This window comes from Pseudophryne corroboree, chromosome 5, assembly GCF_028390025.1.
Source record: "Pseudophryne corroboree isolate aPseCor3 chromosome 5, aPseCor3.hap2, whole genome shotgun sequence".
Taxonomy (NCBI): Eukaryota; Metazoa; Chordata; class Amphibia; order Anura; family Myobatrachidae; genus Pseudophryne; species Pseudophryne corroboree.
This window is the reverse complement of record NC_086448.1, coordinates 753,965,289-753,978,841: the sequence shown is the minus strand read 5'-3', so window position 1 is coordinate 753,978,841 and position 13,553 is coordinate 753,965,289. Positions and strand designations below refer to the sequence as shown.

The 13,553-nt window shown below is 43.1% G+C and overlaps 1 protein-coding gene and 1 long non-coding RNA gene across 4 annotated transcripts in view; one reads left to right on the top strand and one right to left on the bottom strand.

The window, feature by feature from the left end:
• CPQ (carboxypeptidase Q) overlaps nt 1–13,553 on the top strand; it is a 1,143,103-nt gene that overhangs the window by 68,879 nt on the left and 1,060,671 nt on the right. The gene's annotated exons all lie outside the window — the stretch shown is intronic.
• Nucleotides 3,163–4,047, bottom strand: LOC134929418 (uncharacterized). The gene is made up of 3 exons (XR_010178552.1): nt 3,976–4,047; nt 3,751–3,862; nt 3,163–3,424 (listed from the first exon to the last, which is right to left on the bottom strand). It is a non-coding gene; the product is annotated as an uncharacterized LOC134929418 (long non-coding RNA).

Here is a 13,553-nt window from a genome sequence, read left to right as displayed (position 1 = left end):
CCTACAATACAGTGCAAAAGTATTAGGCAGGTGTGGAAAAAATGCTGCAAAGCAAGAATGCTTTCAAAAATAGAAGTGTTAATCGTTTACTTTTATCATTTAACAAAATGCAAAATGAATGAACAGAAGAGAAATCTAAATGAAATCAGTATTTGGTGTGAATGTGACCACACTTTGCCTTCAAAACAGCATCAACTCATCTGTGTACACTTGCACAAAGACACAGACAATTTCGTAGAACACCAAAGTGCAACCATAGGGCCTAATTCAGACCTGCCCGCAGCAGCACATTTGTTCTCTAATGGGCAAAACCATGGCCCTCATTCCGAGTCGTTCGCTCGGTATATTTCATCGCATCGCAGTAAAATTCCGCTTAGTACGCATGCGCAATATTCGCACTGCGACTGCGCCAAGTAATTTAACAATGAAGATAGTATTTTTACTCACGGCTTTTTCTTCGCTCCGGCGATCGTAATGTGATTGACAGGAAATGGGTGTTACTGGGCGGAAACACGGCGTTTCAGGGGCGTGTGGTTAAAAACGCTACCGTTTCCGGAAAAAACGCAGGAGTGGCCGGAGAAACGGAGGAGTGTCTGGGCGAACGCTGGTTGTGTTTATGACGTCAAACCAGGAACGACAAGCACTGAACTGATCGCAGATGCCGAGTAAGTCTGAAGCTACTCTGAAACTGCTAAGTAGTTTGTAATCGCAATATTGCGAATACATCGGTCGCAATTTTAAGAAGCTAAGATTCACTCCCAGTAGGCGGCGGCTTAGCGTGTGTAACTCTGCTAAAATCGCCTTGCGAGCGATCAACTCGGAATGAGGGCCCATGTGCACTGCAGATGGGGCAGATGTAACGTGCAGAGAGAGTTAGATTTGGGTGGGTTATATTGTTTCTGTGCAGGGTAAATACTGGCTGCTTTATTTTTACACTGCAATTTATATTTCAGTTTGAACACAAATCTAACTCTCTCTGCACATGTTACATCTGCCCCCCCCCCCTCCCCCCTTCCCTGCTGTGCACATGGTTTTGCTCTTTAGAGAACAAATTTGCTGTTGCGATCAGGTCTGAATTAGACCCATAGTGTTACGGTAGTTTTCTTGCATGCTGCAATTACATTCTCCATCATTTCTCTTTTGCATCCTAAAGTAATTATAGTAGAATCTGGTTGCTATGGGCAACACCACCACTTGGTGTAACAAGTAACATACCAGGGCCTGAATGTGAGTACTAGATGGCATATCAAGAAGCCTTGTTTAATATGTAGATAGATAATTGATTGTCTGCCAGTGTTGTCCTGAAATACCGCTTTCACATCGCAAACTCTGCTCCGACCCGGGTAAGAGACGTTCACATCGCAATACTGACCTGGGTTCTTCCCGGGTTATTGCAGTGTTGGTGCCTTTTTGCTCAACCCGGTCACCCATGTTAACTGGTTTCTGTGATGTCATTTTTAAAGGACATGATTGGTTCCCAGTTTTTGCCCATTCATCTTCTGTGCCCATGTTCAACTTTATTGTGTGTTTTACACTTTGTTTTGGTTCAAAAATTAAATTTCAGTAGAGTTTTCAAAACAGGTATGACAACTTTTTACTTTATCCAAAACAAGAACTGGACAAACTGTACTAACAAAATAAGCTCCCTGACTTCATGACCCCAGTTTGTCATGGTTAATGAGCTCTAAGAAGTGCTGAAATGGTCCAAATTAGGCTGAACTGGACCTAAGGAGTGCAGAGCTGTGCAGACACGTGTGTTCGCAGTGCAGTACTGTAAACAAACCTCAGCTGACTGCAAACAGCCAATCAGCGCTTTTGCTTCAGAGCCGGGTCGAATATCCCGGGACTGTACCTTTTTAAGAGCAAAATAACCCGGGTCCGACACATGTACAACCCTTCTTTTAACCTGGGAACAAATACCGGGTTGGACGACCCGGGATATTCAACCTGGCGCATTCACACCACACCTCTACCCAGGTCGACTCAGCAGCAGCCTGGGAAAAATCCGGGTTATTTTGGCGATGTGAAAGGGGGTATTACAGTGATGGGCAGCTGGGACCCCCCCCTTCCTGCTTTACTGTCAGATATAGCCTGTAGCACAGTTCAAAGCCTGGTTTGCTATTACAGATATGCATCTCTTTCTTTGATCAAATCCATTAACTTCTTTATGAAAATAAAAGTAATGTGAGGGTCTTTTGAGTTCTGGCAGGCCACCTGTGTGGTCCTTGACTGTATGAAAACACTTGTTTAAAGGTCCATACACACGGAGCGATATAGCTGAGAGATTTTGAGTATATAGTCAAAATCGCTCAGAAAGTTAGTGCATATCGCTCTGTGTGTACACAGCCAGCGATAGCTATGCGCGTCCCCGCCAGTTCGCTATCGCTGCTAAAAATAGACTGTGCAGGCAAGTCAATTTTGGCAAGGTCGCTGGAAAAGAAAAAGCATCCCCCTGCTTAAATGAGTTAGCCAAAATACTCCATATCCAAAATCGCTGTAAAAGTTAGTCAAAATCTCCTACTGCCAGTTCAAGGGAAAACGCTCAATCAAAATCTCTCATAGTTAAAATCTCTCCATGTGTATGCACCTTTACGATTCATTTTAAGAGGCATCGATACGTACTCCTGAAAGTAATGAACAGGTATTTTATACCAATCAGCTGCTTGTGGCTGGGAACTGTGATGATATAGTCTCTTTCTCTCTCTCACACACACACACACACACACACACACACACACACACACACACACTCTCTCTCATACAGTCTCTCTCTCTCACACAGTCTCTCTCTCTCACACAGTCTCTCTCTCTCTCTGAGCAAGTGCTGTGTGATGTGTGTCGAGAGCAATATAAAATAAAAATGCAGATGTAAAATTTGTTCTCAGGAAACTCATCAATCCGTTATCCAGAGCGCAAGAAGTAAATTATTGCTATTGTTCACCAATAATGTTACATATATATATATATATATATATATATAGACAAAACAGATACTCTCCCCTTTGCGCTATTAAACAGAAAGTGAGAAAGGATTGGGTTAAGGCTGCCGAATTCCACTAAGTCCCTTGTTAGGAGGGACTAAAAAGGTACAAATATGTGCCAGTAGAGGAATGGGCACACTTGGGTTGTTTTTCCACCCAATATTCAATGGGGAAAAACAGCAGTCTCCCTAAGATATTTACTCCTAATTCGTGAGCATAAAACCACATTTAACATGTTCCATGTAAAATTTATTACAACATAAAAGCAATGATACAAAACGGTATAGTATCTCTTCTTGCAGATAACACCATATAGTACAGAGGACCAGTTGAAATAACTTTGATAGATTCCTCCTTCTCCTTTGACAATTCGGAGATTTGATGTTTATGAACAAATAACCCGACGCGTTTCGTCTTACTTTAAGACTTCATCAGGGGTATGTCTAAAAATATATATAAAATATTTATATCAGAATCTTATCCCGATTAAAACAATAATATGAAGGAACATGTCAATAAACGAGGAAAAATGCAAGACAGAACTTAAAACATGGGCAAAATATACAAATATATATATAAATATGTGAGGAAAAAATATACATACACATATGGTATAACATACAAGGAGGATGATCTTAACATATCCATGGAAAACAATTATGTGATACAATCTCAGAACAAAGAATTCACAATTATACCAAAGAGAAAGAAATAGACACATAAAGAGGAGTTCATCATCACAAGAACATAATAATTACATATGGCATACCTCTAGTGCTTGATAAATACTGTTAGTGCATCAATGAAATGGCAATTACGTATTCTGGATACTTGAAAAAACCACACACCGGTGGGGTACACAGGTGAAAGTTAGATTAAGCCTAATTGGGGAAATATACGTTTTTAGTAGTAACAACAATTAATAACATATTCTGCATAATACTGGGCTCAATAATAACAAATAAATGAATATATCTGTACATTGAACACATACCTTATGGTTAAGTGCTTGAATACCAAGTTCAAACGCATAGGCCTGAACGCAAGTTCAAATAGGTATGTGACCTAACAAAAATTATTAATATTCACTAATTAGAGATATATAACGTAACAGCCTTTATATAAATTGGTTAATGTGCTAGTAGATTGAAACACATACCTCATGATTCAGGGATTTGGATAACAAGTTCAAATACACAGGTCTACCACAATTTCATATGCGTGTGTAACCTGGTAAATTAGAGGAATATGATTCTTGAGACAGAGAACTTGCTCATACCAGGTGTGAGAAGTTTTAATTTTAATAAACTCCCTTTAGAAAGGGGGGTAGAAGAATACACTAGTTTCGAAAATTCATTAATTCGATTAAATCTTACGTGAAATTGGTTCCCCAAGGGGGTATAAAACGTATTAAAAATATCGATAACCATATGTTATCCTTGAAATTCAGAATGTTGAGTTAATTCTCATCATCTCATAAGATAATATTAATAAACTTTCATATTGTTACTAATAGTCATAATAACACCCCCTATTTACAAAATAAGCAGGACATAGTGAAAACGAGGGATTCCATTCACATAAAGTGCTAAATGGAGCCATATTTAAAAGCGGTGTTCACAAATAATAAATAATAAATCTTACCTTACCAGTAGCTACAATAGCTTCAAGTCACAACCAGTGTAATGAGGCTGTGTGCTGAGACTTACCCTTAAATAGGAAACAGAAGTGACCTCACTTCCCCTAATGCAGTGATTGGGGTATTAAAAACCTTAAATAATATTGGAATAAGTCCTATGTTACTAACTGAAATCGTTACAGTGATTAAACATTAAAGTGAGAAAATTAATGGCCTTAAAGTGAACTTTTATAATACACTATAAGGGATAAAAAAAACCTTAATAGTAAACACATCCCATAATGCATCTGGTCGTTACAGACCAAACTGACATGATTGACAGGGCTATTCACCAATAAAACTGGTTCAGTGAAAACAGACCTAATCTCTATCCCATACGTCCCATAATGCATCTGGTCGTTACAGACCTGACTGACATGATTGACAGGGCTATTCACCAATGAAACTGGTTCAGTGGAAACAGACCTAATCTCTATCATTATAAGTATAATAATATTATTCTCCTCTGTGCATTACAAACAAAGTGTGAAAAAGCTGTCCTGGTGTGAATTATAAACACCTCAGTAGTGGGGAAATTTATCCCCTTAAACAGTGTTTTCGTGATAAACTAATCCCGCCGCGCTGGGACTAGAACACTGATATCTCGGCGTCGATAAGGCCAGTGTCCCACATAGCTAGTTACATCTAGATCGCGCTGCTGAGTAAAACGGCTTGCGTTCCAGCGGCGCGATTGTTTGCGTTCCACAGCGCCGAGATGGTGTCACGTGATTGTATCACCTGACACTCGGACGCATGATCTGAACTGGCCAATAGGTGCTGAATAGGGCAGCTGGTGTTTAGTGACGCGGACGTTAGTACTCCACGCAGCTGTATCTCACCACATGACCACCCCACGTGACAATTAGACATGTGGTTTGGGCGGCCAATAAACGGATCAAACTAGGTAACCTAGGAGACCGCTATGCAATCGCTACCAAAAATAACATTTATTAGTGTATAATAATGTGTATATACACATAGTAATGAATAATGTGATAAGTGCGATACTCTACCTAATCAATTAACTAACTCCTACATTATTAGCTACATATATACGATGATTTAGAAAAATATATAAATTAGTAGAGATGAGCGGGTTCGGTTCCTCGGAATCCGAACCCGCCCGAACTTCATGTTTTTTTACACGGGTCCGAGCGACTCGGATCTTCCCGCCTTGCTCGGTTAACCCGAGCGCGCCCGAACGTCATCATCCCGCTGTCGGATTCTCGCGAGGCTCGGATTCTATCGCGAGACTCGGATTCTATATAAGGAGCCGCGCGTCGCCGCCATTTTCACACGTGCATTGAGATTCATAGGGAGAGGACGTGGCTGGCGTCCTCTCCGTTTATAGAGAAGAGAGTGAGACAGTAGAGAGAGACACAGTAGTAATTTTGGGGAGCATTAGGAGGAGTACTAGTTACTTGCTGAAGTGATAGATAGTGTGACTGTATATTATCTGACTTGTGGGGGAGACACTGACAGTGGGGAGCAGTTAGAGTCTGAGAGCAGGACTCAGGAGTACATATAACGTACAGTGCACACTTTTGCTGCCAGAGTGCCACACTGCCATTGTGACCACACTGACCACCAGTATAAAAGAAGAAAGAAAGAAAAAAAACCACGGGTAGGTGGTATACAATTATGGATGGACGAGCGACTGCCGACACAGAGGTAGCTACAGCCGTGGACTACCGTACTGTGTCTGCTGCTAATATAGACTGGATGATAATGAGATGAAATCAATATATATATATATATATATAATATCACTAGTACTGCAGCCGGACAGGTATATATATTTATTATGTAATGACTGATGACGGACCTGCTGGACACTGTCAGCTCAGCAGCACCGCAGACTGCTACAGTAAGCTACTATAGTAGTATGTATAAAGAAAAAGAAAAAAAAAAAAACACGGGTAGGTGGTATACAATATTATATATATATTATATACAATTATATATATATATATATATATTAAACTGGTGGTGACTGGTGGTCAGGTCACTGGTCACACTATCAGCAACTTGCAAGTAGTACTCCTAAGCAGACAATCACAATATATATATACATACTACTATAGTAGCTTACTGTAGCAGTCTGCGGTGCTGCTGAGCTGACAGTGTCCAGCAGGTCCGTCATCAGTCATTACATAATAAATATATATACCTGTCCGGCTGCAGTACTAGTGATATTATATATATATATATATTGATTTCATCTCATTATCATCCAGTCTATATTAGCAGCAGACACAGTACGGTAGTCCACGGCTGTAGCTACCTCTGTGTCGGTAGTCGCTCGTCCATCTATAATTGTATACCACCTACCCGTGTTTTTTTTTTTTTTTTCTTCTTTATACATACTACTATAGTAGCTTACTGTAGCAGTCTGCGGTGCTGCTGAGCTGACAGTGTCCAGCAGGTCCGTCATCAGTCATTACATAATAAATATATATACCTGTCCGGCTGCAGTACTAGTGATATTATATATATATATATATATTGATTTCATCTCATTATCATCCAGTCTATATTGGCAGCAGACACAGTACGGTAGTCCACGGCTGTAGCTACCTCTGTGTCGGCAGTCGCTCGTCCATCCATAATTGTATACCACCTACCCGTGTTTTTTTTTTTCTTTCTTCTTTATACATACTACTATAGTAGCTTACTGTAGCAGTCTGCGGTGCTGCTGAGCTGACTGTGTCCAGCAGGTCCGTCATCAGTCATTACATAATAAATATATCTACCTGTCCGGCTGCAGTACTAGTGATATTATATATATATATATTGATTTCATCTCATTATCATCCAGTCTATATTAGCAGCAGACACAGTACGGTAGTCCACGGCTGTAGCTACCTCTGTGTCGGCAGTCGCTCGTCCATCCATAATTGTATACCACCTACCCGTGGTTTTTTTTTTTTCTTTCTTCTTTATACATACTACTATAGTAGCTTACTGTAGCAGTCTGCGGTGCTGCTGAGCTGACTGTGTCCAGCAGGTCCGTCATCAGTCATTACATAATAAATATATCTACCTGTCCGGCTGCAGTACTAGTGTGATATAATATATATTGATTTCATCTCATTATCATCCAGTCTATATTAGCAGCAGACACAGTACGGTAGTCCACGGCTGTAGCTACCTCTGTGTCGGCAGTCTCTCGTCCATCCATAATTGTATACCACCTACCCGTGGTTTTTTTTTTTTCTTTCTTCTTTATACATACTACTATAGTAGCTTACTGTAGCAGTCTGCGGTGCTGCTGAGCTGACAGTGTCCAGCAGGTCCGTCATCAGTCATTACATAATAAATATATCTACCTGTCCGGCTGCAGTACTAGTGTGATATAATATATATTGATTTCATCTCATTATCATCCAGTCTATATTAGCAGCAGACACAGTACGGTAGTCCACGGCTGTAGCTACCTCTGTGTCGGCAGTCGCTCGTCCATCCATAAGTATACTAGTATCCATCCATCTCCATTGTTTACCTGAGGTGCCTTTTAGTTGTGCCTATTAAAATATGGAGAACAAAAATGTTGAGGTTCCAAAATTAGGGAAAGATCAAGATCCACTTCCACCTCGTGCTGAAGCTGCTGCCACTAGTCATGGCCGAGACGATGAAATGCCAGCAACGTCGTCTGCCAAGGCCGATGCCCAATGTCATAGTACAGAGCATGTAAAATCCAAAACACCAAATATCAGTAAAAAAAGGACTCCAAAATCTAAAATAAAATTGTCGGAGGAGAAGCGTAAACTTGCCAATATGCCATTTACCACACGGAGTGGCAAGGAACGGCTGAGGCCCTGGCCTATGTTCATGGCTAGTGGTTCAGCTTCACATGAGGATGGAAGCACTCAGCCTCTCGCTAGAAAACTGAAAAGACTCAAGCTGGCAAAAGCACCGCAAAGAACTGTGCGTTCTTCGAAATCCCAAATCCACAAGGAGAGTCCAATTGTGTCGGTTGCGATGCCTGACCTTCCCAACACTGGACGTGAAGAGCATGCGCCTTCCACCATTTGCACGCCCCCTGCAAGTGCTGGAAGGAGCACCCGCAGTCCAGTTCCTGATAGTCAGATTGAAGATGTCAGTGTTGAAGTACACCAGGATGAGGAGGATATGGGTGTTGCTGGCGCTGGGGAGGAAATTGACAAGGAGGATTCTGATGGTGAGGTGGTTTGTTTAAGTCAGGCACCCGGGGAGACACCTGTTGTCCGTGGGAGGAATAGGGCCGTTGACATGCCTGGTGAAAATACCAAAAAAATCAGCTCTTCGGTGTGGAAGTATTTCACCAGAAATGCGGACAACATTTGTCAAGCCGTGTGTTGCCTTTGTCAAGCTGTAATAAGTAGGGGTAAGGACGTTAACCACCTCGGAACATCCTCCCTTATACGTCACCTGCAGCGCATTCATAATAAGTCAGTGACAAGTTCAAAAACTTTGGGCGACAGCGGAAGCAGTCCACTGACCAGTAAATCCCTTCCTCTTGTAACCAAGCTCACGCAAACCACCCCACCAACTCCCTCAGTGTCAATTTCCTCCTTCCCCAGGAATGCCAATAGTCCTGCAGGCCATGTCACTGGCAATTCTGACGAGTCCTCTCCTGCCTGGGATTCCTCCGATGCATCCTTGCGTGTAACGCCTACTGCTGCTGGCGCTGCTGTTGTTGCTGCTGGGAGTCGATGGTCATCCCAGAGGGGAAGTCGTAAGCCCACTTTTACTACTTCCACCAAGCAATTGACTGTCCAACAGTCCTTTGCGAGGAAGATGAAATATCACAGCAGTCATCCTGTTGCAAAGCGGATAACTGAGGCCTTGACAACTATGTTGGTGTTAGACGTGCGTCCGGTATCCGCCGTTAGTTCACAGGGAACTAGACAATTTCTTGAGGTAGTGCGCCCCCGTTACCAAATACCATATAGGTTCCACTTCTCTAGGCAGGCGATACAGAGAATGTACACGGACGTCAGAAAAAGACTCACCAGTGTCCTAAAAAATGCAGTTGTACCCAATGTCCACTTAACCACGGACATGTGGACAAGTGGAGCAGGGCAGGGTCAGGACTATATGACTGTGACAGCCCACTGGGTAGATGTATGGACTCCCGCCGCAAGAACAGCAGCAGCGGCACCAGTAGCAGCATCTCGCAAACGCCAACTCTTTCCTAGGCAGGCTACGCTTTGTATCACCGGTTTCCAGAATACGCACACAGCTGAAAACCTCTTACGGCAACTGAGGAAGATCATCGCGGAATGGCTTACCCCAATTGGACTCTCCTGTGGATTTGTGGCATCGGACAACGCCAGCAATATTGTGTGTGCATTAAATATGGGCAAATTCCAGCACGTCCCATGTTTTGCACATACCTTGAATTTGGTGGTGCAGAATTTTTTAAAAAACGACAGGGGCGTGCAAGAGATGCTGTCGGTGGCCAGAAGAATTGCGGGACACTTTTGGCGTACAGGCACCACGTACAGAAGACTGGAGCACCACCAAAAACGCCTGAACCTGCCCTGCCATCATCTGAAGCAAGAAGTGGTAACGAGGTGGAATTCAACCCTATATATGCTTCAGAGGTTGGAGTAGCAGCAAAAGGCCATTCAAGCCTATACAATTGAGCACGATATAGGAGGTGGAATGTACCTGTCTCAAGCGCAGTGGAGAATGATTTCAACGTTGTGCAAGGTTCTGCAACCTTTTGAACTTGCCACACGTGAAGTCAGTTCAGACACTGCCAGCCTGAGTCAGGTCATTCCCCTCATCAGGCTTTTGCAGAAGAAGCTGGAGGCATTGAAGGAGGAGCTAAAAGGGAGCGATTCCGCTAGGCATGTGGGACTTGTGGATGGAGCCCTTAATTCGCTTAACAAGGATTCACGGGTGGTCAATCTGTTGAAATCAGAGCACTACATTTTGGCCACCGTGCTCGATCCTAGATTTAAAACCTACCTTGGATCTCTCTTTCCGGCAGACACAAGTCTGCTGGGGTTCAAAGACCTGCTGGTGACAAAATTGTCAAGTCAAGCGGAACGCGACCTGTCAACATCTCCTCCTTCACATTCTCCCGCAACTGGGGGTGCGAGGAAAAGGCTCAGAATTCCGAGCCCACCCGCTGGCGGTGATGCAGGGCAGTATGGAGCGACTGCTGATGCTGACATCTGGTCCGGACTGAAGGACCTGACAACGATTACGGACATGTCGTCTACTGTCACTGCATATGATTCTCTCACCATTGAAAGAATGGTGGAGGATTATATGAGTGACCGCATCCAAGTAGGCACGTCAGACAGTCCGTACTTATACTGGCAGGAAAAAGAGGCAATTTGGAGGCCCTTGCACAAACTGGCTTTATTCTACCTAAGTTGCCCTCCCACAAGTGTGTACTCCGAAAGAGTGTTTAGTGCCGCCGCTCACCTTGTCAGCAATCGGCGTACGAGGTTACTTCCAGAAAATGTGGAGAAGATGATGTTCATTAAAATGAATTATAATCAATTCCTCCGTAGAGACATTGACCAGCAGCAATTGCCTCCACAAAGTACACAGGGAGCTGAGATGGTGGATTCCAGTGGGGACGAATTGATAATCTGTGAGGAGCGGGATGTACACGGTGATATATCGGAGGATGATGATGAGGTGGACATCTTGCCTCTGTAGAGCCAGTTTGTGCAAGGAGAGATTAATTGCTTCTTTTTCGGTGGGGGTCCAAACCAACCCGTCATTTCAGTCACAGTCGTGTGGCAGACCCTGTCACTGAAATGATGGGTTGGTTAAAGTGTGCATGTCCTGTTTATACAACATAAGGGTGGGTGGGAGGGCCCAAGGACAATTCCATCTTGCACCTCTTTTTTCTTTAATTTTTCTTTGCGTCATGTGCTGTTTGGGGAGTGTTTTTTGGAAGGGCCATCCTGCGTGACACTGCAGTGCCACTCCTAGATGGGCCCGGTGTTTGTGTCGGCCACTAGGGTCGCTTATCTTACTCACACAGCTACCTCATTGCGCCTCTTTTTTTCTTTGCGTCATGTGCTGTTTGGGGAGTGTTTTTTGGAAGGGCCATCCTGCGTGACACTGCAGTGCCACTCCTAGATGGGCCCGGTGTTTGTGTCGGCCACTAGGGTCGCTTATCTTACTCACACAGCTACCTCATTGCGCCTCTTTTTTTCTTTGCGTCATGTGCTGTTTGGGGAGTGTTTTTTGGAAGGGCCATCCTGCGTGACACTGCAGTGCCACTCCTAGATGGGCCAGGTGTTTGTGTCGGCCACTAGGGTCGCTTATCTTACTCACACAGCTACCTCATTGCGCCTCTTTTTTTCTTTGCGTCATATGCTGTTTGGGGAGTGTTTTTTGGAAGGGCCATCCTGCGTGACACTGCAGTGCCACTCCTAGATGGGCCAGGTGTTTGTGTCGGCCACTAGGGTCGCTTATCTTACTCACACAGCTACCTCATTGCGCCTCTTTTTTTCTTTGCGTCATGTGCTGTTTGGGGAGGGTTTTTTGGAAGGGCCATCCTGCGTGACACTGCAGTGCCACTCCTAGATGGGCCCGGTGTTTGTGTCGGCCACTAGGTTCGCTTATCTTACTCACACAGCTACCTCATTGCGCCTCTTTTTTTCTTTGCGTCATGTGCTGTTTGGGGAGTGTTTTTTGGAAGGGCCATCCTGCATGACACTGCAGTGCCACTCCTAGATGGGCCAGGTGTTTGTGTCGGCCACTAGGGTCGCTTATCTTACTCACACAGCTACCTCATTGCGCCTCTTTTTTTCTTTGCGTCATGTGCTGTTTGGGGAGTGTTTTTTGGAAGGGCCATCCTGCGTGACACTGCAGTGCCACTCCTAGATGGGCCCGGTGTTTGTGTCGGCCACTAGGGTCGCTTATCTTACTCACACAGCTACCTCGGTGCAAATTTTAGGACTAAAAATAATATTGTGAGGTGTGATGTATTCAGAATAGACTGAAAATGAGTGGAAATTATGGTTTTTGAGGTTAATAATACTTTGGGATCAAAATGACCCCCAAATTCTATGATTTAAGCTGTTTTTTAGGGTTTTTTGAAAAAAACACCCGAATCCAAAACACACCCGAATCCGACAAAAAAAATTCGGTGAGGTTTTGCCAAAACGCGGTCGAACCCAAAACACGGCCGCGGAACCGAACCCAAAACCAAAACACAAAACCCGAAAAATTTCAAGTGCACATCTCTATAAATTAGTCTATTGTTAATTAACCACCTACATTTAAAGCACCGCTCCTAAAAGTGGCTCCACTTTTACAAATAACATATTAAATATTAACAAATGCCCCCTAATAGGAATACAAATGATCATCCTTTTCAACACCATTATTTATAAATACACCAATATTGGGAATACAAATCATAATCAAAGACATAAACAAGGGAATATCTTGAAGTGTGAAAAAACATGATACTACAGGAACGCTACCATATCTATAGTTTCATTTAAACCAAACGGGATAAGAGTGTTCAGCGAATAGATCCAATAGGATTCTCGCTGGGCTAGCAATCTCTATCTCCTCCTCTTTTATCTACCATAATATGCTCGATAACCGTAAATGAGAGACCCAGGACTTGAGAGTTATGTTTCTCCTGAAAATGTCGAGGTAAACTGTGGTTTTGGACCTTGTTGGTAATATTTCGTAAGTATTCCTGTATTCTTAAATTAAGACACCTTTTGGTTTTACCAATGTAAGAAAGGTTACAACCGCAATCAATTTTATAGATTACGTAGTTAGTATTGCAGGTCACAATTGTCCTCAGTTTAAAGACTCGTTTGCTGTCGTCTTTCCAGCAAAAGCCTTTTTTATCGATAAAGCGACAACATTTACATTTATTACAGGGGAAGAGCCCTGATCTCTTCATTACAGGATGT